This window comes from Rattus rattus, chromosome 3 (assembly GCF_011064425.1).
Source record: "Rattus rattus isolate New Zealand chromosome 3, Rrattus_CSIRO_v1, whole genome shotgun sequence".
In the NCBI taxonomy this organism is placed as follows: Eukaryota; Metazoa; Chordata; class Mammalia; order Rodentia; family Muridae; genus Rattus; species Rattus rattus.
The window spans coordinates 1986517-2010494 of record NC_046156.1 but is presented as its reverse complement, the minus strand read 5'-3'; the positions used below and the strand labels follow the sequence as shown (position 1 = coordinate 2010494).

General features: G+C 37.9%; 1 pseudogene; it reads right to left on the bottom strand.

Annotated features, from left to right (window-relative positions):
• Positions 1-5778: 5778 nt before the first annotated feature.
• LOC116895206 lies at positions 5779-6417 on the bottom strand (annotated as a pseudogene).
• Positions 6418-23978: the final 17561 nt, after the last annotated feature.

Genomic DNA, 23978 nt, shown 5'->3' with positions numbered 1-23978 from the left:
ATAAGAGAAAAGAACACCAATCACTGCTTGAGCACTCATGATAAGCAGGCTTCTGTAACATAATTAACTATATTCTCAGTTTTTTACAGATATGCACCAGAAGGGATATTTTATGATATTCATTAATATTCTCATAAATAAGTTGCTAAGTACTTTTGAAGTATGTGATGCATCTTATGGAGTATATAATGCTCAACTTTTGACCAAAAATGTCTGTGAGCATTGAGAATAATGTGTCACTCATGAACTATAAAAAAGACAAACTGAAAGCCAGTGATAAAGACCATTATAAATTAAGTGGCATAAAAGAGCCATTTGCCTCAGACTTTGAAGCAGTGGGATGGTGTAATTTCATTATCAGGTCATGCACATTTCTGAAAATTCCTTTATAAAGTGTACTTTTGTGTAATTCATGTTTTTACTAGCTTCTAGTTTTAGAAACTTAGGAGCAGAAGAAAGGGGATGGTAAAAAGAAAGAGAAGAGCAATAACAAAACAAAGTACAGGTGCAGGCTCTGACCAGAAAATGTGAAGATAGAGGAAAATAGTGATTTCCAGCTGGTCAGTGTGCATCCTGCAGTGCAGGCTAACAGAATACTAGTTCTAACTTTGGTATTGGAATTCCTGCTGTTAAATTGTGAAAATTCATAACTTCGGGAGAGAAGATATTCATTTATGGTGCGTTGGATATATTATAGTTAATGAAGCAATTCATACAATTACAATTGGTTTCATAATCATGGTTTTTAGTAAGTTAATGATTAGAAAATCATTGCTCTCCTTTGAGTCCTATGTCAGAGTTTATATTTGGTAAAATTGAAGTAACCGTTCCTTCTGTACTGTCTATATATTTAAATTGATTGCCTGAGGAAAAAAACCCAGAAAATTGAAAAGGACAAAACAAACAAACAAATAAAAACAAACAAGAAGCCTAAGCCTATCTGATGGACATTTTTGGTTGCTTGTCTTTCATTGTCTTTTAGTTACTTTGTATATCAATGAACTTGATGATAATGGTAGCAATTTCTTGTTTATGAAAATGCAAATTATACCCTGGAAATATAGCTGATTATTGCTTCATGGCAGTAGCCAATTTTATATTTATTAAAAAAGTTATTCAAAATTTTATGATCTACATAAAATATGTGTGGTTCTTTCAATTTCCTATTCTTCTAATTGCTACATCTTGTAATTTCCCTCATTGTTTTGGTGAGTTAAATAAAACTTCTGGCAGATTCGTTCATTTCATATTAAGTTTTATTTCTTTTTCTTAATGTTTTTATTTTGAGATATGATGTAAAGGACAGAAAAGATCACAATTGAGCGAAGATGATCTAATCAGACAATTTCAGTGCCTACCAGTTAATGTTGAAGAGAAATCTCTAAGAATACAGTCTGTTGCAGGACTATATAGAATGCACAGTCAGCTTTTTTGTACTCCTTCCTCCATTTTATTTTCAACAGAAACCATTTCAATCTCCTTAAAAATCATTAAAGCATCACAAAACTCTTTCCTTTAGTTTTTTGCCCATAGACCAGTTCACATTTGACATGCATCACACCAAGGTTGTGGTCCCAGCAACATCAGGATGCATGTGACTGTGATATTGCTTGGTCTATGCACAGCCAAGTTCACAGTAAGTGACACAGTGGCAAGCTTAGTTATGAATGCCACCCTTGAAACCAGTAGGACATGAGACTACACATTGGAGCATACATTTATTTTTTGCTTCAATGACAATTTTATTTTTATTTAAAGCTAAATACACACACACACACACACAATCTAGCTATTCTTCCATTAGTAAAAACTATTTCAAAAGAATGCTGACATTTGTGGTTTAAGTCACACTAAGAGAGAGGGGGTAGTATGGTATATGAAGTATAGTCTCAAATTACAATACATTTTTCAAAATTCTTTATACTGGAGAGAATTCTGTTGTTTCTCAAATTTAACTAAGAATAAGTCAGTAAGAAAACCAATCTTACCAAGAATTCCCATATTTTAATATGAGCTCTTTGCAAAATTTCTTCTAACTTAGAAATTTATATTTTACATGTTAGTAATCACTTTCCCCATTGCTTTTTAACAGTCTCAATTTCCTTCCCCAGAGAAATGCTGTTTCCTATGTTATGCCCACTCATAAGAAACAATACCTGTACAATAAATGTATTGTAATTATTGGATGAGGAGCAGAACCCCTGCCACATACTCTTGAAAAGACCATACTTTCCTTGGAACTTCAAGATTTCAATGTCCAGGTTACCACAGAAGTGTAGCTAGTTCAATAGAGTCTTCCTGATTCTGGAAGGTCTGTTCCTGGTTTTAACTATGCATACAACAGTATGTTTATTCTTCTTTTCAAATCCTGAACTTCAAACCCAGTTTTGTGGCATTGTCTTATAATTTTAATAAGGCCAAAGCAGGTATTAACATTGGTGAAAAAACTTCAACTTTTTTTTTGATATTAGTAGATTTTCTAAACTTGGATTAGCATATAAACCTGTGGAAGGAGTACATTTGTATGATGGTATCTGTAAGAAATTTCTACAGTTCTACCAGTCCTCTCTTCTGACATTCCTTGTCAGTCTTCCATATTTCTACAGTATTTTCAAAGTCTCTGGGTAATAGTCACAACATTAACCTATAATTTTGTCATCGAAGTTGAGTTATCTTAAAGGTTAAAAGCAATCTTCTTCACTTGTTGCTGTTGTTCTCCTCTTCCTCCTCCTCTTCTTATTCCTGAGCTTTTTTTTAAAAAAAGATGTCTGACAAATTTAGCTTTCTTATTTTTAAAATATGGGCAGTCATCAAAATAATCAAACAAGGCATCATTAAAATCTAGAAACAATTTAGAGTGAATCTTCCTCATATTAAATTATATTGTATATTATACATTATTATGTATTCAATGAGTTGTGACAGTAATCTGAAGTGTACCAACTTCAAAATATCATAACATCTGGAAGTAAGGTTTGGTGATTATCTGCTTTAAGCTTATCATTTGAAAGTGATCTGACTGAAGCCTTTCCTTTGTAGGATTAGGAATGTCAGCAATTCTAAAATCCCCATCACCAGCCTCTGCCTCTCATACTGCCATCAATAGTATAACAAGTATACATCACCATGCCAAATTTTATTTTTTCACATGGGTCCTGGGAATGGAACTCTGGTCCTCATATTCTCTCAGAAATACACCCTAATTTAGAAAGTGATTTTCCTGTGACTTGGTTTTACTGATATCACTCTTTCCTGCTAACATGTTATCCCATCTGATCCCATCTGACTCCCTCATAATTTATCCTCCCCTCAGGTGGGACCTCAGTGAAATGGGAGAGCTCTTAAGGGACCCCAACATAGTAGGAAAGAGCTGTACATTCCTTGAGAAAACAGGCCTGAAGGAGTAACATCTCCCTTTAGTGCTGATTTCTAGGGCACATGGAAGAAAGACATACTCATTTAATTTCAAATGCCACTCAGAAAAACCAACAAGAAAGACCAGAAAACAGGTGTTAGGGGACCAGGTTAGGAGACCTGCTGGCACCAGGGATAACCTGGTGAAATCCCACCTCACTCCAACAGGACAGATTCTCTGCTTGCCAAGTCCCATTAAATCATAACCAATCCAAATAAACTGCACCCTGGCCCCTGCAATAAGAAAAGCACAAACTGAGGGAGTCCTTCAAATGGAAAAGCCTAGCTAAGAGAAACTACATATGCAAGCATCACCTACAGGATGAACATAATGGAAAAGAAACTCCCAGGGAGAGATGATACAATAAAAGAAATTAATATACAGATTAAAAAATGTTAAGTCTAAAAAATTTTCTGATACAAAACGTCCAGGAAGTTTTAAACACTTTTCAATATAAAAAGACCAAACCTAAGAATACTGGAAGAAGGGAAAGTTCTCTAGCTCCTAGCTCTAAGACCCAGAAAATATTTTTGACAAAATCATAAATTTTCACAACCTAAAAAATGAAATACCTATAAATGTACAAGAAGCTTAAATAACATAAAATAGATTAGAACAAAAAGAAAATCCTCCCATCACATAATAATTAAAAGACACAGAACAAAGAAAGAATATTAAACGCCGCAAGGGGAAAAGGCCAAGTAATGTATAAAGGCAGAACTTTTAGAATTATACCCAACATCTCCACTGAGACTTTAAAAGTCAGAAACACTTGAGCAGATGTTTTGCAGTCTCTAAGAAACCACATGTGCTAGCCAAGAATACTATACCCAGCAAAAGTTTCAGTCATTATAGATGGAGAAAACATGATAATCTATGACAACCTCAAATTTGCCTAATATCTATCCACAATTTTAGCCCTATGGAAAATACTACTAGGAAAAACTCTAACCCAAGAACCTTAACTATTTTCAAGACAAAACATAAATTAAATAATTTTATATCAGGAAAAACAGGAGAAAGGAAACACACACACACACACACACACACACACACACACACACACACACTGACTGCACACACGCACTCACACAGGCATATACACACCACAAACTACCAATGTTAAAATAAGAAGCATTATGATATCTCTCAACATTAATGAACCGATTTGTCAATGCAAGGACACACACAAACTGAACTTTCCTTTATGTGTTTTTCAGCCATTCAAGATTCCTTTGTCGAGAATTCTGTTTAGCTCTATGCTCCATTTTTTTTAAAGTAAAATTTTATTACTTATTTCCAAAGAGGACAGAGAGATACATCAAATATTCCAATTCATTGCATTGATTACAGAAAATGCTCACAACCACTTCATAGAAACTGTACTTTTTTTGGGGGGTGGGAGTTGGGAGCAGACAGGTGTGGTAGTATATACCTGCAATCCCAACAATTACAAGACTCAGAAGGGTCTCAAATTTAAAGCCAGCTTGGGCAACAGTTAAGATTCTGTCACAAAAACAAAAACCACACATACAAAAACCAGTTTTTCTTCTTATCAGAATATCTGTAATAAACACATCATTTCTAAATAACCTACAAGCCCAAGGTTAACAGTAGCCAGTAGCAAACTATGATGGAACCGTCAGTCAGGGATATTTTTCTGGGTCTTTCAAATAACTCAGGCTGGCTAGAAACTCTTGATTTTGCTTCTGCCTCCCAAATGCTAGAATTACAAGTATATGCCACCTCTTCTAGTCAGTCAGTGGGGGCTATCTTTGCTTCCAAGGAACCTCTTATAGAACTATCACCTACTTGCCTTATACAGGCCACAGTCCTTTTTCAGGGCCACTTCTTTCTTGGCTTTTATCTACCTTATAGAAAGCCAACCCCTCTGTCCACCACTCAAACCCAACAGACACAGGATCTCTTAATTGAGCTGAGAAGTTGGTTTTCAAAGCAAGAACCCACATGAGGAAAATCTTTGATAAATAAGCAACCAAAGTCCCTAGATTGCAGTATATGAAATAACCACCTGTATACAACCACCACACTACCTGACAGGTCTTCCAGAGGTTATAGAGTGTTCGGTTGATCTACTACAATCCCGTGATACAGTACCCATGACAGGCGCGCCTTCTGCCTAGGAAGGCTTCTGTCGCACCGCCTAGGGCTGTGCTGGTGGTAATAGTATAAAGTAGAGAGCTTTCAAAAAGGCCATCTAACTCATACGTTGCCTTCTTCAGCCTGAGCCAGAAGTGAGCACCCAAATGTGACACTTGAAGCCACAGCACAGCAGTGGAAGACAAGGGAAGGCTAGTAGGCAGGCCACCAGCATAGGACAGGGTGCAGTCTTACAGACAGCTTCAGGACGGAGTAATCTTGTCTGGGGACATGAACCCCGTGTCCCCAAGGGTCCTGAGTGCAACATGACCATTGGGTCGAATCACCAGTTGGGTGATACTGCCGTTGTGTTGTTGAGGGACAGGAGGAGCCAACCTTCTGGGGGAAACTGCAGTGCCCTACGTGACGTGACATACGAAGATCTCATAACTGTCTTCCTCCTGCTTGGCATCAATTCGGTGGTTGCAGTTCCTAAGGTAGCCTCAATCCGGGCTCCATCTTCATGATACTGTGCAGCCTCTGGCTTCCAGTGAGACGCAGGTGGATCCGGTTCAGTTGGGGCACCTTCCCATAGCAAGTCTGTGTTGACTCTGCAGACACCTGGCAGGTGCTTACTGATGATGTCTGTGGTCTCTACTGCATGGGTCACAGAGGAATGGACAATTTTATTAAGCTTTAGTCCCAGGCTTGAAAGTAGGAGCCCCCTGAGTTCAGCCTGTTCCCCACTTAATGGGGTCAGGGTGCGGTCCTTCTCCAGCGAGCCATCGTACTGGGTACTGGGTATGCCAGATGAGGAATATGTGCCTTGTAGCCTTTGTCTTATAGTGGTCCAGTCTGGAAGCCAGTTCACCTTCTCCAGATTCCACATTCATTTGCCCCATTTTTAATTGTGTTGTTTCTAAGTTCTTTATATTTGAGATATTAGCCCTCTGCCAGATATAGGGTTGGTGAAGATCTTTTTCCAATCTGTAGGCTATTTTTTTCTATCCTATTGATGCTGTCCTTTGACTTGCAGAAGCTTTTCAGTTTCATGAAGTCTTATTTATTAATTGTTGATCTTAGTGCTTGAGCATTGGTGTGCCATTCAGTAAGTTGTCTCCTGTGCCAGTGCATTCAAAGGTAGTCCCCACTTTTTCTATTAGATTTAGTGTACCTCATTTTATGTTGTGGGCTTTAATCCACTTGCACTTGAGTTTTGTGCAAGGTGAAAAACATGGATCTATTTGTATTCTTCTACCTGAGGACATCCATTTATATCACCAACATTGGCTGAAGATGCTTTCCATTTTTCAAAGTATGGTTTTGGATTCTTCAAAAATCAAGTGTCAGTAGATCTGTAGGTTCATGTCTAGGTCTTTGATTCAATTTCATTGACCAGGCTGTCTGTTTCTATACCAATACTATGCAGTTTTTATTACTATTGCTCTGTAGTATAGCTTAAAGTCAATGATGGTGATGCCTCCAGAAGGCCTTTTATTTTACAGTATTGTTTTAGCTATCCTGGGGTTTTTTCTTTTTCCATACGAAGTTGAAATTTTTTCTTTTGAGATACACTCTCAGAAGAATTGTGTTGGAATTTTGATGGAGATTGCATTGAATCTGTAGTTTCCTTTGGCTAGGAAGGCCATTTTCACTGTTCTTAGTCATCAGGGAAATGCAAATCAAAGAGACTCTGAGGTTCTGCCTTACATCCATCAGAATGACTAAGATTAAAAAAATACTCAAGGGACAGCACATACTGGCATATATGTGGAGCAAGGGAAAGATGCCTACATTCCTGGTGGAATGTAAACTTATACTATCACTCTCGAAATCAACTTGGCAGCTTTACAGAAAACTGTGAATAGTTCTACCTTAAGACTCAGTTATACCACTCCTGGGCATATACCCAAAAGATACTTCATCATCCTATAAGGAAATCTGTTCAATTATATTTATAGCAACTTTATTTGTAATAGCCAAAAACTGGAGACAATATAGATGTCCCTTTATTGAACAATGGACAAAGAATGTACATTTACACAGTGGAATACTACTTATCTATTAAAAGCAAGGCAATCATGAATTTTGTAGGTGAATGGATGGAACTAGAAAATATCATCCTGAGTGAGGTAACCCAGACCCTCAGGTCATTCATGTTATTCACTCGTAGGTGGATATTAGCTATCAGCACTCAAAGGTACTCATTCATACATAGATATTAGGCATAAAGTACAGGATAAGTGTGCTACAATCCACAGAGCAAAAGAATCCCAACAACACTAGGGGTATCCGAAGGATGGTGGTTATATCTTCCTCAGAAGGGAAATAAAGTAGATATTGCAGGTGGATCCAGGGAGAGAACTGGGTTGGAGAAGGGAGGGAAGGGAAGCAGGGAGTGGTGCTTAAGGTATAGGAAGAACTGGGGGGGGATGGAAATCTGTCTATGGTGGGATGGGGGTGTCATCTTTATGATGTGCCAGAGATTCGGGCTTGGGGAAAGCCCCAGGATGTCTATGGGGACAATTCTAACTGAGAATTCTAGCAGTGGGGAGTGGGGATCCTGAAGTGTTCACTTCCTGTAGCCAGGCAGGACTTCCATTGTAAGAATAAGAATAGCAAACCACCCACCAAACCTTAGACCCAAATTTGTTCTGCCTACAAGATATGTATGAACAAAGATAGAGTAGAGACAATAGGAATGGCCAACCGATGATTGGCCAAATTGAGACCCATCCCACCGGTAAGAACCAATCCTTGACACTACTAATGATAATCTGTTATGCTTGTAGACAGGAGCCTAGCATATCTGTCTTCTGAGAGGTCCCACTCAGCAGCTGACTGAAACAGATGCAGAGACCCACAGCCAAATATGAAAAAGCTTGGGAAGTCTTGTGGAAGAGTTGGGGAAAGGATTTAGGGACTCAAAGAGGAAAGGGACTCCATAGGAAGACGGACAAAGTCGACTAACCTGAACCCTTGGGAGCTCCTCGAGACTGAATCAAAAATCAGAGAGCAAGTATGGGTTAGACCTAGGCCACCTCCTTCCCACACCCCTGTGCAAATATAGCAGAAATACAGCTTGGCTTTCATGTGGGTCCCTGAACAATTGGAATAGCAGCTGTCACTGAATCTATTGCCTGCCTATGGATTCTGTGGCTCTAACTAGTCTGCTTGTTTGGCCTCTGTTGCCATCCAGGTGGAGCAGGGATGACCTGAAAGAAGGGCTGGAAATGAAAAGGGCAGGGATCGAGAGAAACATGGAGCCAAGATAGTGTTCTGATCAAGGCTTAAAGTTTAATATTCAGTGTATATAAAGGGAAAAACCACAAAACCCATGCCCAGAACAGTAATGTAGGGGTAGCAACAACACAGCAGTAAATATGATGTTTCCATTATCTTTGCAGCTTGTTAACTCTGGCATGTCAAGGCTGCAGCTTGATAACTCCAGTACATCAAAGATCACAGCTGCAGCCAAGACAGATGCTTCTGCTCAGGCTGATAAGGCCTATCACTCAAGGTTCTTCTTTTCCTGGGCATATTCACAGTCTCCTTAGCCTGCCAGGCTGAGGCGTTTACTGGCCTCAGTGGTAAAGGATGTGCCCAGTCCTATAGTGAGTTGATGTGGCTGGGGGTGGGATAGTGATACCTGGAGTGGGAGGTTCCCTTTCCCATATCAGAAGTAGAGTGGGGGAATGGAGGGAGGATCTTTGTGAGTAAGTACTAGGAGGAGAGGGGTGCTTAGATTGGGATGTAAAATGAATAAAGAAAGAAGGAAAGAAATTAAGGAAGAAAGAAAAAAGGCACAGATATCCAGATATCAAAGTGGATGAAAAAAAAAAAGATCCATCATTCTGCTGCATATAAGAAACAAACCTCAACATCAAAGATAGACATTAAATCAGAATAAAGGCCTAGGAAAGATTTTCCAAGTAAACGGTATTAAGAACAAACTGGATAAGCCATCCTAATATCTAATAAAACAAACTTCCAAACAAAATTCATCAAAAGAGATGGAAGATACATCATACTCATCAAAGAAAAAGATCGACCAAGATGACTTCTCAATTCTGAAATCTTTGCCCCAAAGGCAAGGGCACACATATTCATAAAAGAAACTTACTAAAGTTTAAATCACACATCAAACCCCACATGCTAATAGTGTGAGAGTTCTAACCAATGGACAGGTCATGGAAAGAGAAACTGAACAGAGAAACAATGAACTAACAGATGTTATGACTAAAATAGACTTAACATATCTACAAAACATCCCACCCTAAAACAAAAGAAAATACTTTCTCAGCACTGCAGAGACCTTTTCCAAATTGATCATATATTCAGTCACACAGGAAGCCTTAACAGATAGGAGAATTGAAATAAACCCTTGTATCTTAATCAGACCACTGGATTAAAGCTGGACTTAAATGACAACAAAAATAACACAAGTCAATAAACTTATGAAAAATGAACAATTCTCTATTAATGACCATTTGGTCAAAGAAGAAATAAAGAAAAAAAGTAAAGACTTTCTAGAATTCAGTGAAAATGAAGGCACAACAGACCCAAACTTATGGGGCATAATGAAAGCAGTGCAAAGAGGAAAGTTCATAGCATTAAGTGCCTCCATAAAGAAATTGGAGAGATTTCATACTAGCAATTTGACATCACACATGAAAGATCTAGAAGAAAAAAAAGCAAAACACCCAAGGGGAGTAGATGGCATGAAATAAACTCAGGGCTGAAAGCAGTCAATTAGAAACAAAGAGAACTATACAAAGAATTGATGAAACAAAGAATTGGTTCTTTGAGAAACCAATAAGGTAGACAGACCCTTAGTCAAGCTAACCAAAGGACAGAGAAAGAGAGAAAATATCCAAATTAATGAAATAGACAATGAAAAGAGAGACAAAACAACAGATACTGAATAAATCCAAAATCAATAAGTCTTACTTCAAAAGTGCATAGTTTACAAAATTGGAAAATCTACATGAGATTGAAAATTTTCTTGATAGATCCTAATTACTAAAGTTAAATCAAGATCAAGTAAACCATTTAAGTAGACCTATAACCCCCCACCCCCCAAGGAAATAGAACTAGTCATTAAAATTCTAAAAAAAAGTCTAGGACCAGACAGTTTTAGGGCAGAATTCTATTCAACTTTCAAAGAAGAGTTCATACCAATACTTCTCAAATAATTTCACAAACTTAACTAGCAATAAAAGGAATATTGTCAATGTCTTTCTATGAGGCCACAGTCAGCCTGATATCTCAACAGCATAAGAACTTAAGGAAAAAAGAATTTTTTCAGACCAATTTTTCCTATGAACATAGATGCAAAAATACTTGCAAACTTAATCTAAGAACACACTAAAAACACCATTCACTGTGACCGAGTAGGCTTCATCTCAGTGATGCAGGAATAGTTCAACAATTCAACATACTAAGGCTGAGTCAACAAAAAATGTAATCAACCATAAAGCCAAACTGCAGTAAAAAACATGGACATCTCATTAAATGCTCAAAAAGGTTTTGAAAATCTAATGCCCCTTCATAATTAATGTCTTAGAGAGATCAGGGATACAAAGCACATACCTAAACATAGTAAAGGCAATACATAGCAAGCCAATATCCAACATCAAATTAAATGGAGAGAAACTTAAAGCAATACCACAAAAATCAGGAAAAAGACAAGACTATCCACTTTCTTTGTATCTATTTAATATAGTACTTGAAGTTTGAACTAGAACAATAAGACAGCCTTGAGCTCTGTCCTTTTATGTACCTCCTTCTTATCACAGATGCCTGATATCTACTGATAAAAAAAATACCACGAGCTGTAGGAGAGCTCACCAAAGCCTCCGCTGTGACCCTGCCAACCAGATAGTGAAGTGTGCCCTTTGCTTGTTAAACACTGTACTTTATTTTTGAGAAATATATATTGTGCCAAGGATCTAATTTGAGTCCTTATGTATGCTTTACAAATATTCTGCCTCTAAACTTACATTCCCACGCCTGAGAAGTGATCTTTAAAGTGCATGTCATGGTCGTTCTCTTCCTCCATCTCTATAAGCACACATTTTGCTCAAGATACCTTCTGAGGAATTAGGTGAACAAAAACCTTCTTTCACCAGGCGGTAGCAATTATATTTTTGTTCTTACATGTACTAACTTGAGTGTATACAAATAAATCTATGAGATATAATGAAAAGAACAAAACCTGTGCATTTATATAGAAAGGTTCAAATTTGAACTTTCATGATAGTCTGACTTTGGGCAAGTTACTTACATTTTCTGAATTTTATTTCTCTGTTTTGTAAAAGGAGTTGGCTCACTGCAAACTGATAAGATTTCAGTGGGATGAACTGAGATTATATGATTTGTTTGGTACTGAAATGGTGTCTGGTTCTTGGTAAGTGCTCAGTGGATGTCAACTCCTATTTTGCTGTCCATGTTTTCAACATTCGTTACAAACTAAACTAATGTTTCCAACTTTATATTTAATCACTGTCTTTGGTCACCACCTCCAGAATGAAACTTATCATTGAGGGTTCTATTTATTGGTAATGGAATGGCTAGTCTACAGTTTTTAAATAAGAGCCTAGACAACTCAATGCTCAGCTTAAGGAGACATTCTGAGCAAGAAATAAGTTTGACCAGCAGCACCACCAATGCTAAGAACCACACTTATGATCAAAGACCTATGCATGGGAAAAGTGAGATGTCTGAATGATCACAGTGTACATAGTGTGATATCCAACTAAACACAAATAAAGTTCATAAAAATTATATTCTTTGCAATGAAGTAATGTCTGAAACCATTTAGAAAAGACTATGGCAAGCAAATGGGTTTTCTGGAGATGGTCCATCATTTTTCATGGCTCTGATGGGTGCATTCTGGAGTCAAAGACCTTGGAGGCTTCATCCCAGGATTTCTTCTTACAGTTGATAATACCTTTCCTGCCACTATTACATAGTCTATTGATTCCTGAGCCTCAGCCCACCCTATTGGGCAGGTCTCCTAAAGAATCAATATGAAGATGTACCTTCATGCTTTCATGTAATAGCTGTTTAGATGAATTGATGATTTCACAATTTCTGATAGTTATTTTTATAGAACCCCTAAATTGTAGGGTTGTGAGTCCTGCGTCTTATTCACCACACAGCATGACCACTCAGTGAGGTAGGATATGGGAAGTTTGACTGTGTCTGTCCAACACTGTCACCAGGTGGGTGTTGGGTTTAAGGGAAACCCCAGGACTGATTCAGAGGTAGGGAAGCACAATCTGAGGCACAGGACCAGCTGCAGCTGGCTTAGGGGTCCCTAGGTCTGTAAGGAGAATGGGGCATCTGGTTCTCAGGCTCTTCTATACCCAGGTGACAGTGAAAGTCACAGAAGAGCTGAGAACAGAATGGGGCTGGTAGGCTGGGTCTAGCCTGGGTCCACAGGGAAAAGGGCAGTCTGGCTGGTCCCACAGTGATTGTCCTTGGCTTGACTGTAGGCTTGGGCTTGGCTTGGTGATGGTTGAGGCTAGGAGTGCAGAAAGGCCCTACTACAGGTGACTAGGTTCTATAGGTGAAGCCTTTCTCCACAGTTCTCCATGGCCTCCCAACATGGATCCTGATGTAAAGAGACAGTACAAATTTTAAGGCATTTATTGTCATGGCAGAAAATGGATGTGTAAAACACTTCCCAGGGTGGGCCTCAGATTAAATACCTTTTGCAGGGAAGAATGTCTGGAAAGAAAAGCTTATTGGCTAAGACCTCCAGGCCTGTATATACCTCACTAACATGGAGCTATGTCTTGAGCCTACATGACCACAGGCCACATACTTTTCTTCATGGAGGGGCTTGGGGCATTGCCCTTATGTGACTGATGGCCACAAATCTATGAGGGGCAGGTACATATAGTGACAGGGTTCTGGTGCCTGGGAGCAGACAAAGTTCTATCGTCCTTCTATCGGCCCATAGGGGTCCTCAATCTCATTCCAATGGTTGGTTGTAAATACCTATATCTGTCTCAGTCAGCTGCTGATACTGCTTCTCAGAAGACTGCCATGGTAGGTTCCAGCATCAGTAATAGTGTCAGGGTTTGGTGACTGCCCATTGTGAATGGATCTCAAGTTATGTCTGCTCCATTATTGTTCTTGCATTGATTCTTTTTTTTTTTTTAAGACAGGAACAATTCTGTGTCAATTTGAAGGTCAGTTGATGAAACAATCCCTCCACTGGGGCCAAAATCTACCTACTGGAGGTTGTCTTTTCAGGTTCCATTTCCCCACTGTTAGGAGTCATCCCCATTGAGTAGTGGAAGCTTCTCATATCTCGGTTCTCTGGGACTTTCTAGAGGGTCCTCCCATCACATCCTAATTCCTAACAGCTGCATATTTCCATTCATTCATTTCCATTCATTCTACTGGCCCTCTGGCTTCTCTCCTGTCTCCAGCCATAACTGATCCTGCCCTCTTTTCCTCCTTTCTCTTCTCCCCTCAGGCCCCTCTCCTCCCTCTACCTCATGTGATTTTTTGTTTCCCCCTTCTTTTTTTTTCTTTTCTTTCTTTTCTTTTCTTAAAGAAATATGAGTACACTGTAGCTTTCTTCAGACACACCAGAAGAGGGCATTGGATCCCATTATAGATGGTTGTGAGCCACCATGTGGTTGCTGGGAATTGAACTCAGAACCTCTGGAAGAGCAGTCAGTGCTCTTAACTGTTGAGCCATTTCTACAGCCGCTTTTCTTTTCCCTTTTAAGTGGTATTAAAACGTCCTCACTTGAGCTTTTCTTCTTTTTACTGTGTGTGGATTGAATGATGGTTATTTTGTACTTTTTGGCTGATATTCACTTATTGTGAGTACAAACCATGCATGTCCTTTTGGGTCTGGGTTTCCTCACTCAGAATGATATTTTCTAGTTCCACCTATTTGCCTGCAAGATTCATGAGTTTCTCGTTTTTAATTGCTGAATAGTATTCCATTGTGTAAATGAACCACATTTTTTGTATCCAATTTTTGGTTGAGGGACATCTGGGTTGTGAAGTACAAACTTAAGGGTTCTTTGGAAAGTCAGTTGGATTGTGTTTTTTTTTTGGGGGGGGAGTGTCAGGGCAAACACATGAAGGAACATTTTGTTAAAGTGGACACAGGTTTTAAAGGCTAAGGCAGACTTGTGAAGGAACATTTCACTGAAGCAGACTCAGGAGAAAGGGTGCTATGCTAAAGCAAGCAGATGAAAGGATACATGATGAAGGATTATTTGCTAACAACATCCATGTATTGGTCCATCTTACATAGTGTAGTTTAGCTGCATTTGTAGGGACTCCATAGAGAGAATTGCACCAAAAAACTTTTGGTAGTATATTGCAGTTTCTTGCTGCTTCCTCAGACTCTAAATGATTGGATGAATGTGCTGAGGCAGAACCCATGCTGAAGCAAGACAAATGGAGGACACATGTTTGGAAGGTATAAATAGAACTCCACAAAGTGAAGGAGACAGCTTGGCTTGCTGGTACAACTAGCTATGTAACGATTAAGGGGTCTCTTGTTTTTGCTGATCTTTGCTTCCCTGAGAGAGGCACAACTGAGAACTTCTCCAGGTGTTCCTGCTGGTCCCTCCTGCTAACTTGTGACAAAGCTGAGGCCTGGCTGTCTCTGCTAAGTGATGTTACTGCTGTTGCTAACCTGACTCTACCAAACTGGACTGCTGATATGTCTACTGGTGAATGGATTGAGCTGTCACTGTCTGCTAACCTGTGAACCGAACTGCTGGTTTTCAGGAAACACAGGCAGGAATTGTTCCAAAGAATCTTTGAAACAGGTCCACTTCCTCAATATCCTTTCTTTGCCACCACCTCTGGTAGGTGGTAGACTACAAGGGGGGTTAAAGTGTTTAAGAACCAACATTAAAAATAAGGTATTGAAAAATTAAAGTTACAGGGTTGTTTCCAGCTTCTGGCTTATGAATAAGGCTGCTATGAACATAGTGGAGCATGTGCCTTTGTTATATGTTGGGGCATCTTTTGGGTATATGGCCAGGAGTGGTATAACTGGGGCATCAGGTATTTCTAATTTTCTGAGGAACTGCCATATTAATTTCCAGTGGCTGTCCCAGTTTACTCCATTAGCAATAGAGAACTGTTCCTCTTTTTCCACAAAGACAGAAAGGTTGATCAATGGAATATAGTGGAAGATCTAGAAATAAACCCACACAGCTATGGACACTTGATCTTAGATAAAAAATCAGAAGCCACACAGTGGAAAAAGAAGGCGTCTTCAAGAAATTGGGCTAACTGACAGTCTTTTGTAGAAGAGTGCAAATTGATTCACATTTATCATCTTGTGCAAAACTCAAATCCAAGTGGACCAAGAACCTCAACATATAACCAGATATACTGAATCTAATAGAAGAGTAAATGTGAAATAGCCTCGAATGCATTGGCATAGGGGAAATTTTTCTGAACACAATTTCAATGGCTCAGGCTCTAAGATAAACAATTGGTAAATGGAACCTCATGAAACTAAAAGACTTCTGTAAGGCAAAGTACTCTGTCGGTAAGACAAAATAGCAACCTACTGATTGGGAAAAGATTTTCGCTAACCCTACATCCAATAGAGGTTTACTATCCAGAATATATAAAGTCAGACTCCAAAAAACCCAAATAACCCGATGGGGTACAGAGTTAAACACAGAATGCTGAACAGAGGAATCTCTAATGGTCAGGAAGCACTTAAAAATGTTCAACATCCTTAGTCATCAGGGGAATGCAAATTAAAGCAACATGAACAATCCACCTTACACCAATCAAAACACTAAGATCAGGCACCATTTTTTATCAAGGTGGTGACTGTGATGGGTGGGTAAGATGTCAATACCTATTTCCTTTGAGTTTTATCTGAATTCTTTTCTCCCTGATGTATATCTATCTTATCACTTTACCTGGTAATTAAACTTCTCTGATTATATTATAAAATAAATATGAGATGTGAAGAAAAAGTCATTATTTATAATTAAAAGGAGGAGGCTATGCTCATTTTACACTGCCCTTTTACCTGAGCAGCAAGGATAGAGTGATGCGATTTCTACTTGCTTGATGAGATTCTAGGATGGAACAAATAGCCACGAAATTAATTTGAGAGTCTTCAATCATTTTCTTGCCAGGACTTTGCTACATCGTCTTGGCATGTGAAGTACAACTTCCCAGGCTTACAGTTTCTTCACAAGCATTACAGAGTCAGAAGATGCATCATTTCATGAGGGTTTTTACAGAAGTGAGATGAATTAATAAACGATAGATAATCTATAGTCTGGTTCTTTGGAAATACTTCTGTGAAACGAGGCTGTGAATAAATTGTGTCAGTGCAGTCTTGGACAAAGCAAGTGAGCTTTGATCTGGCGATTACTATTATAAAGAAAATTAAAGAAAATAAAACAAACAAAATCAAGTAAAAAATGAATGTTAGGTTGATGTCACTAATTTATAAGGAAAGGTGGCCTTTACTTTCAGCTTGTAGGTACTGAGATCAAGCTAATAAACTGCATCCTAAAGGTTTCTGGACTTAGAGAAAACTGCAGTGAATTTGAACAGTATTAACTCATTACCTTTCTCTCTCTCTCTCTCTCTCTCTCTCTCTCTCTCTCTCTCTCTCCATCTTTGGTTGTTTAGTTAAAGAATGCATTTTTGTTTTGTTTTAAAACATATTCCACACATTCCTTTCTTTACTAGAGAAGATGTCATTATTGCCCTGTAACAATATTTGCTTGCTGAAGAATCACTTTCATTGTTTATAAATATAAATGCTATCTTTAAGTAAAGAATCATAAAGATCAGATATTTCTATACAAGTGACCAAGTGCCACATACCTTTGATTATTATGAAGACTTCAAAAAGTATTCTTGCCTAGCAACAGTTACATGGAGTCTGGAAATTTGTCTCTGAGAGAACTTCCAGAGACATATAGTGACTCAATGACATCTCTCCTCAGGGTTATGGTTAAATTATTCTGTAATTTAAGTGGATAATACAAATCAGGGTCTTGATAAATCTTTACTTATCATTAGGAGTAGCTGAAGTCATCCCCACTCGTAAGTGTTCTTTATGAACTCTGTTCTGACCAGTACCTCACCCTTTACTCCTACCAGAAGTATTGCAAAGAGGCTTGTTTCTAAATGGCTTTCTGCTTCTGGCAATCTTTGATTTCCTTGGGAGTTGCTCCTTGGCTATCATAATACTTCCAATATTATAGAACTGTTTGTGTTCTCTTTCCTAGTGTATTATGAGTTCCTTAAGAATTTTCATTTCAAGATGTATTTATACTAAAGTTTAGAGTTCAACAAATAGTATACATGCACCTCCCTACGTCTTTGCCAGCTTCCTCTTTTTTTTTTAGTTTTTGTTAAATATTTATTGTGTATCTGTTGAATAATATATCACATAGCTTTGTATAGGCAAATATATTTTATATACACAATATTTATTGATATAGTATAAAATATTGTGTTATTTGTTATTTGCTATAGCATGTTAATTGACAGCTGAATTTTTTTTAAGAAGGGTTGCTCAAATATTTTATTGTTTTTTTTAATTTTTTTTTATTAACTTGAGTATTTCTTATTTACATTTCGAGTGTTATTCCCTTTCCAGGTTTCCAGGCAAACATCACCCTAACCCCTCCACCTCCCCTTCTTTATGAGTGTTCCCCTCCCCATCCTCCCCCCATTGCCACCCTCCCCGCAAAAATCATGTTCACTGGGGGTTCAGTCTTAGCAGGACCCAGGGCTTCCCCTTCCACTGGTGCTCTTACTAAGCTATTCATTGCTACCTATGAGGTTGGAGTCCAGGATCAGTCCATGTATAGTCTTTGGGTAGTGGCTTAGTCCCTGGAAGCTCTGGTTGGTTGGCATTGTTGTTCATATGGGGTCTCTAGCCCCTTCAAGCTCTGCCAGTTCTTTCTCTGATTCCTTCAACGGGGGTCCTGTTCTCAGTTCAGTGGTTTGCTGCTGGCATTCACCTCTGTATTTGCTGTATTCTCTCTGTGTTTCTCAGGAGAGATCTACATCTGGCTCCTGTCGGCCTGCACTTCTTTGCTTCATCCATCTTGTCTAATTGGGTGGCTGTATATGTATGGGCCACATGTGGGGCAGGCTCTGAATGGGTGTTCCTTCTGTCTCTGTTTTAATCTTTGCCTCTCTCTTCCCTGCCAAGGGTATTCTTGTTCCCCTTTTAAAGAAGGAGTGAAGTATTCACATTTTGATCATCCATCTTGAGTTTCATGTGTTCTCTGCATCTAGGATAATTCAAGCATTTGGGCTAATAGCCACTTATCAATGAATGCATGCCATGTGTGTTTTTCTGTGATTGGGTTACCTCACTCAGGATGATATTTTCCAGTTCCAACCATTTGCCTTTGAATTTCATAAAGTCATAGTTTTTGCTAGCTGAGTAATATTCCATTGTGTAGATGTACCACATTTTCTGTATCCATTCCTCTGTTGAAGGGCATCTGGGTTCTTTCAGCTTCTGGCTATTATAAATAAGGCTGCTATGAACATAGTGGAGCACGTGTCTTTTTTATATGTTGGGGCATCTTGTGGGTATATGCCCAAGAGAGGTATAGCTGGGTCCTCAGGCAGTTCAATGTCCAATTTTCTGAGGAACCTCCAGACTGATTTCCAGAATGGTTGTACCAGTCTGCAATCCCACCAACAATGGAGGAGTGTTCCTCTTTCTCCACATCCTGGCCAGAATTTGCTGTCCCCTGAGTTTTTGATCTTAGCCATTCTCACTGGTGTGAGGTGAAATCTCAGGGTTGTTTTGATTTGCATTTCCCTTATGACTAAAGATGTTGAACATTTCTTTATGTGTTTCTCAGCCATTCGGCATTCCTCAGCTGTGAATTCTTTGTTTAGCTCTGAACCCCATTTTTTAATAGGGTTATTTGTCTCCCTGCGGTCTAACTTCTTGAGTTCTTTGTATATTTTGGATATAAGCCCTCTATCTGTTGTAGGATTGGTAAAGATCTTTTCCCAATCTGTTGGTTGCCGTTTTGTCCTAGCCACAGTGTCCTTTGCCAGCTCTCTCTTAACATTAACATTTTACCTGATCATAGAACACTTACAAAACTTAATCAAATGACTAAAATATTCCTAAATATTGGTGTGGATCTTAAAGGCCTTCCAAAGACCTATTTATTCAGGGTTTAGTTGTTTACCAATATTGTTTCTGGAAAGTCCTAGAACCTTTAGCATGTCGAGCCTCCTGGAAGGAAGAAAGTACACTGGAATGTGCCCATGAATGACATACTGGTTTCAAAGTTCTTCCTATCTTGGCTAAATGCTATTTCAAAATGTTCTCAGATCTTACCCTATTCCATTGTTAATCTCTTACTAATGTGGGAGAGATGATGGAAGAACAGACTTTTGTCTTAAGTCTCTTCTTGTGATGTTTGTTCACTAGTAATAACTAGCAGGTTGGAGTGTGGAGTTCTAAAGAAAGTTCTATTCTTCATTTTCTATATTTCTTAACTAGAGTTTTTTAAAACTAAGAACAAGTTATTCTTTACCTGTTATTCATTGCTGCATTAATATAGATTTACAGATTTTAAAAATTCATTGAACAATAATTCAGTATTCTCATTACAGGTATAATGGCTTAGGTTGTTCCAAGTTATGCCATTTAGAACTCAAATTGGCCTTGTTTACTAGCTTAAACACGTCGTGCATCCACTTTTACTTCTATATTTATGCCAACAAGTTATAGAGCTGTGGCTCCACATCTGATTGTAGTCTTGCCCTATAGAATTTATTTTAGCCATCTATCTTTCTGTATTGATGGATGGATGGATGGATGGACGGGCTATTATATATATATATATATATATATATATATATATATATAAGTGATTTGTGTGCATGGTTTTACATGTGTTATTACACATGTTGAGGTCAGAGGACAAATACTGTGGACTCATCTTTTTCTACCTTTTACAGAGGATCTAGAGATTGTAGTCATATTGCTAGGTTTGCATGGTAAGCATCATTACCTCAAGAACCATCTCATCTGCCCTCTTTCTATATTTTCAATGTCATTAGTTTAACATTAAAGGTTCTAGTTCTGAATATAAGTATTTATTTGTCCAGTGTTACAATACAAATAATTTTATTTGCATGTATATGTATAGTTAGTGCATTTGTATATGTGGACATCTGCCTGGACATTAAAGGAGTTCAGAGGAGGATGTTGAATGTCTTCCTATAATTCTATCCCCTTATTTTCAACATAGGTTCTCTAACTGAACCTGAAGTTTATCATTTCATCTAGTGGGGATTGCCAGTGAATTTTCAGGATCTGCCTGTCTCTGCTCTCTAACTCTAGAGTCACAGACATATGTATCCATATATGACTTCTGTGTGGGTGATGGGAAATTGAACTCAGGTCCTTTTGCTTTCAAAGAAAGAGGCTTTAAATACTAAGCAATCTCCTCAGACCTATAAGCAATTTGAGAGTTGGAAGATCATACTCCTGTAGAATGGAGTTTGAGTATAGCCTCTTATGTGTTTAGTTTTACCATGTTTTGCCAAACAGCTGATTTTTAAGGTTATTTAATTCAGCACTTTTGTCTCAATTCTTTTCTGTATAGCTGAATGACAACTTAGCTTTTTTCTTCCACTTTTTGTACTTTGTTGACATATATTTTACTTTTATTTATTTTATAACCACAAAATACATTGCAATTATCTTGGTTTTGAACAGCCACATTTTTTGGAGCAATTATAAATAAACAAAGTATTTTACCTCTTTGTTTCCATCCAGTTATTTTTAAATCCCGTGTGCCTACCATTTCAAGTATGGTATCATAATCACCTGCCTGAAAAATTCTTGCAACATTTCTCATCAGAAATATTTTCTGAGGGTGAATTATCTCAGTTTTGTGTTTGTTTGAGAACATTTTTGACCTCTTTTACATTTTTAAAGATGTTTTTATTCTCTGAGGATAGAACTTTGAATTAACAGATTTTTTTTCCTTTCAGAAATTGAAAGATATAACTCATGCATTCTGGTTTGCTTAGTTTTGATAATACATTTTCTGCATTATTCATTCTTATTTCTCTGTATGCAAAACATTTACTTTCTATAGTATATACTATTGGATAGGTTCTCTGAATTCTTTATTAGACATACACATGGGAGGGTGATTGATTGTGGTTGGACATGGAAAAAGAGGTTGTGACCCATATGTTGCTGGACAGTCTCTCAGATGTGTCCCAGAGAAGCCAGTGTGGCATGGTGTGCAGAGGAATAGAGGATATTTCTCCACCCCAATCCCCACCCCAAATACTGAATACAAGAACATTCCAGGGACCAAAAGTTCCAGATGGCTAAAGGCCCTCCAAAGAAAATAATCAACAAAAGCCAGGACAATATGAAACTTCCAGAGCACAGCCACCCCATTATAACAAACCCTGGATATCCCAACACAATAAAAATACAAGAACATGACCTTAAATCCTATTTTAAAAAGATAATAGAGGCCTTTAAAGAGGAAATGAATAAATCACTTAACGAAATACAGAAAATACAACCAAACAGATAGAAGTCGTTAAAGAGAAAAAAACAAATCCCTTAAAGACATACAGGAAAATCGAAGTAACAGCTGAAGAAAATAAAACTATACAAGACATGAAAGTGGAAATAGAAGCAATAAAGAAAACACAAACTGAGTGAAACCTAGAGATGGAAAAGTTATAGAACAGTAACAACAGATGCAAGCATCACCAACAGAATTCAGGAGATGGATGATAGACTCTTAGGTGTAGAAAATACAAGAAATAGATACATTGGTCAAAGTAAATGATAAATCCAAACAATTCCCAGTGCAAAACATCCAGGAAATCTGGAGTACCATGAAAAGACCTAACCTAAGAATAATAGGAATAGAAGGAGGTGAAGAGTCTCAGCTCCAAGGCCAAGAAATTATTTTCAACAGAATCATAGAAAACATCCCCAACCTAAAGAAAAAGATGCCTATATGCATACAATAACCTTATAGAACACCAATTAGACTGAGCCAGAAAAGAAAGTCCTCCTAGAACATAATAATCAAAACACAAATCTACAGAAAATGAAAGAACATTAAAATCAGCAAGGAAAAATAAACTCCAGGTAATATACACAGGCAGACCTATCTGAATTTCTCTCAACTTCTCAACAGGGACTCTAAAAGCTAGCAGGTACTGGACAGATATCTTGCAACCTCTAAAAAACAACAGGTGCCAAATTGACTTTCAACCAAAATTAATCAAAAGAGACAGGGAAGGACAATTCATACTTATCAAAGTAAAAAAAATACCAAGATGGTATCTCAATTCTGAACATCTATGTTTCAAACACAAGGGTATCCACATTTGTAAAAAAATACATTGCTAAAGCTTAAATTACACATTGAGCCACGCAAATTAATAGTGTGAGACTTCAACATCCCACTTTCACCAATTGACATGTCATCCAGACAAAAACTAAACAGAAAAATAATGAAAATAGCAGACATTCTGAATCAAATTGACCTAACAGATATGTATAAAATATTTCATCCAAAGACAAAATAATGTGCCTTCATGTGCCTTCATGTGCCTTCTTCTCAGCACCTGATGGATTCTTCTCCAAACCTGACCACATAGTCAGCCACAAAACAAGCATCGACAGATACAGGAAAACTGAATAAATGTCCTGGATCCCCATGGATTAAAGTTGGACTTCAACAACAACAGAAACACTGGAAAGTCTATAAACTTATGGAAACTGAAAAACTCTCTATTCAATGATCTCTGGGTCAGGGAAGAAATGAAATGGGGTAGAGAGTTAAACAGAGAATTCTCAACACAGGAAACTTGAATGGTTGAGAAATACTTAAAGAAGTGTTCAAAGACTTTAGTCACCAGGGAAATGCAAATCAAAACAATTTTGAGGTTCCATATTATACCCATCAGAATGGTTAAGATCAAAAACTGAAGAGATAACACATGGATCAAGGGGAACACCCTTTCAATGCTGGTGGGAGTGAAAAGTTCTACTAACATAGACATAACATAATTTAGTAAATATAACTTAGTAACAATAAATTTAGAGAATATAGCATCAAATATAGAGAACAATGTTGTAAAATATAGAGCAAAACAAGAATCTTTCCCCTTAGATATATGAAAGCAGGTAACAATAAATAATATTTAGAAATCAGCATAAATGTAAATAAAATATATAAACAGACAAAGGACTATAGAATTAGAACTCTTTTAAGTATTGTTTGGTTAGAAAAACGAAGAGTAAATTCAAATTTCTGGAGAACATGGGGAGCTTGGCAACATATTGTGGAGGTCATAGATAAACCAAGTGACATATATTTGTTATAGCCACAAATCTCATGAACTGGAATATGACTGTGTCTGAAACACTGTGCCAGAGGTCACCTAGATT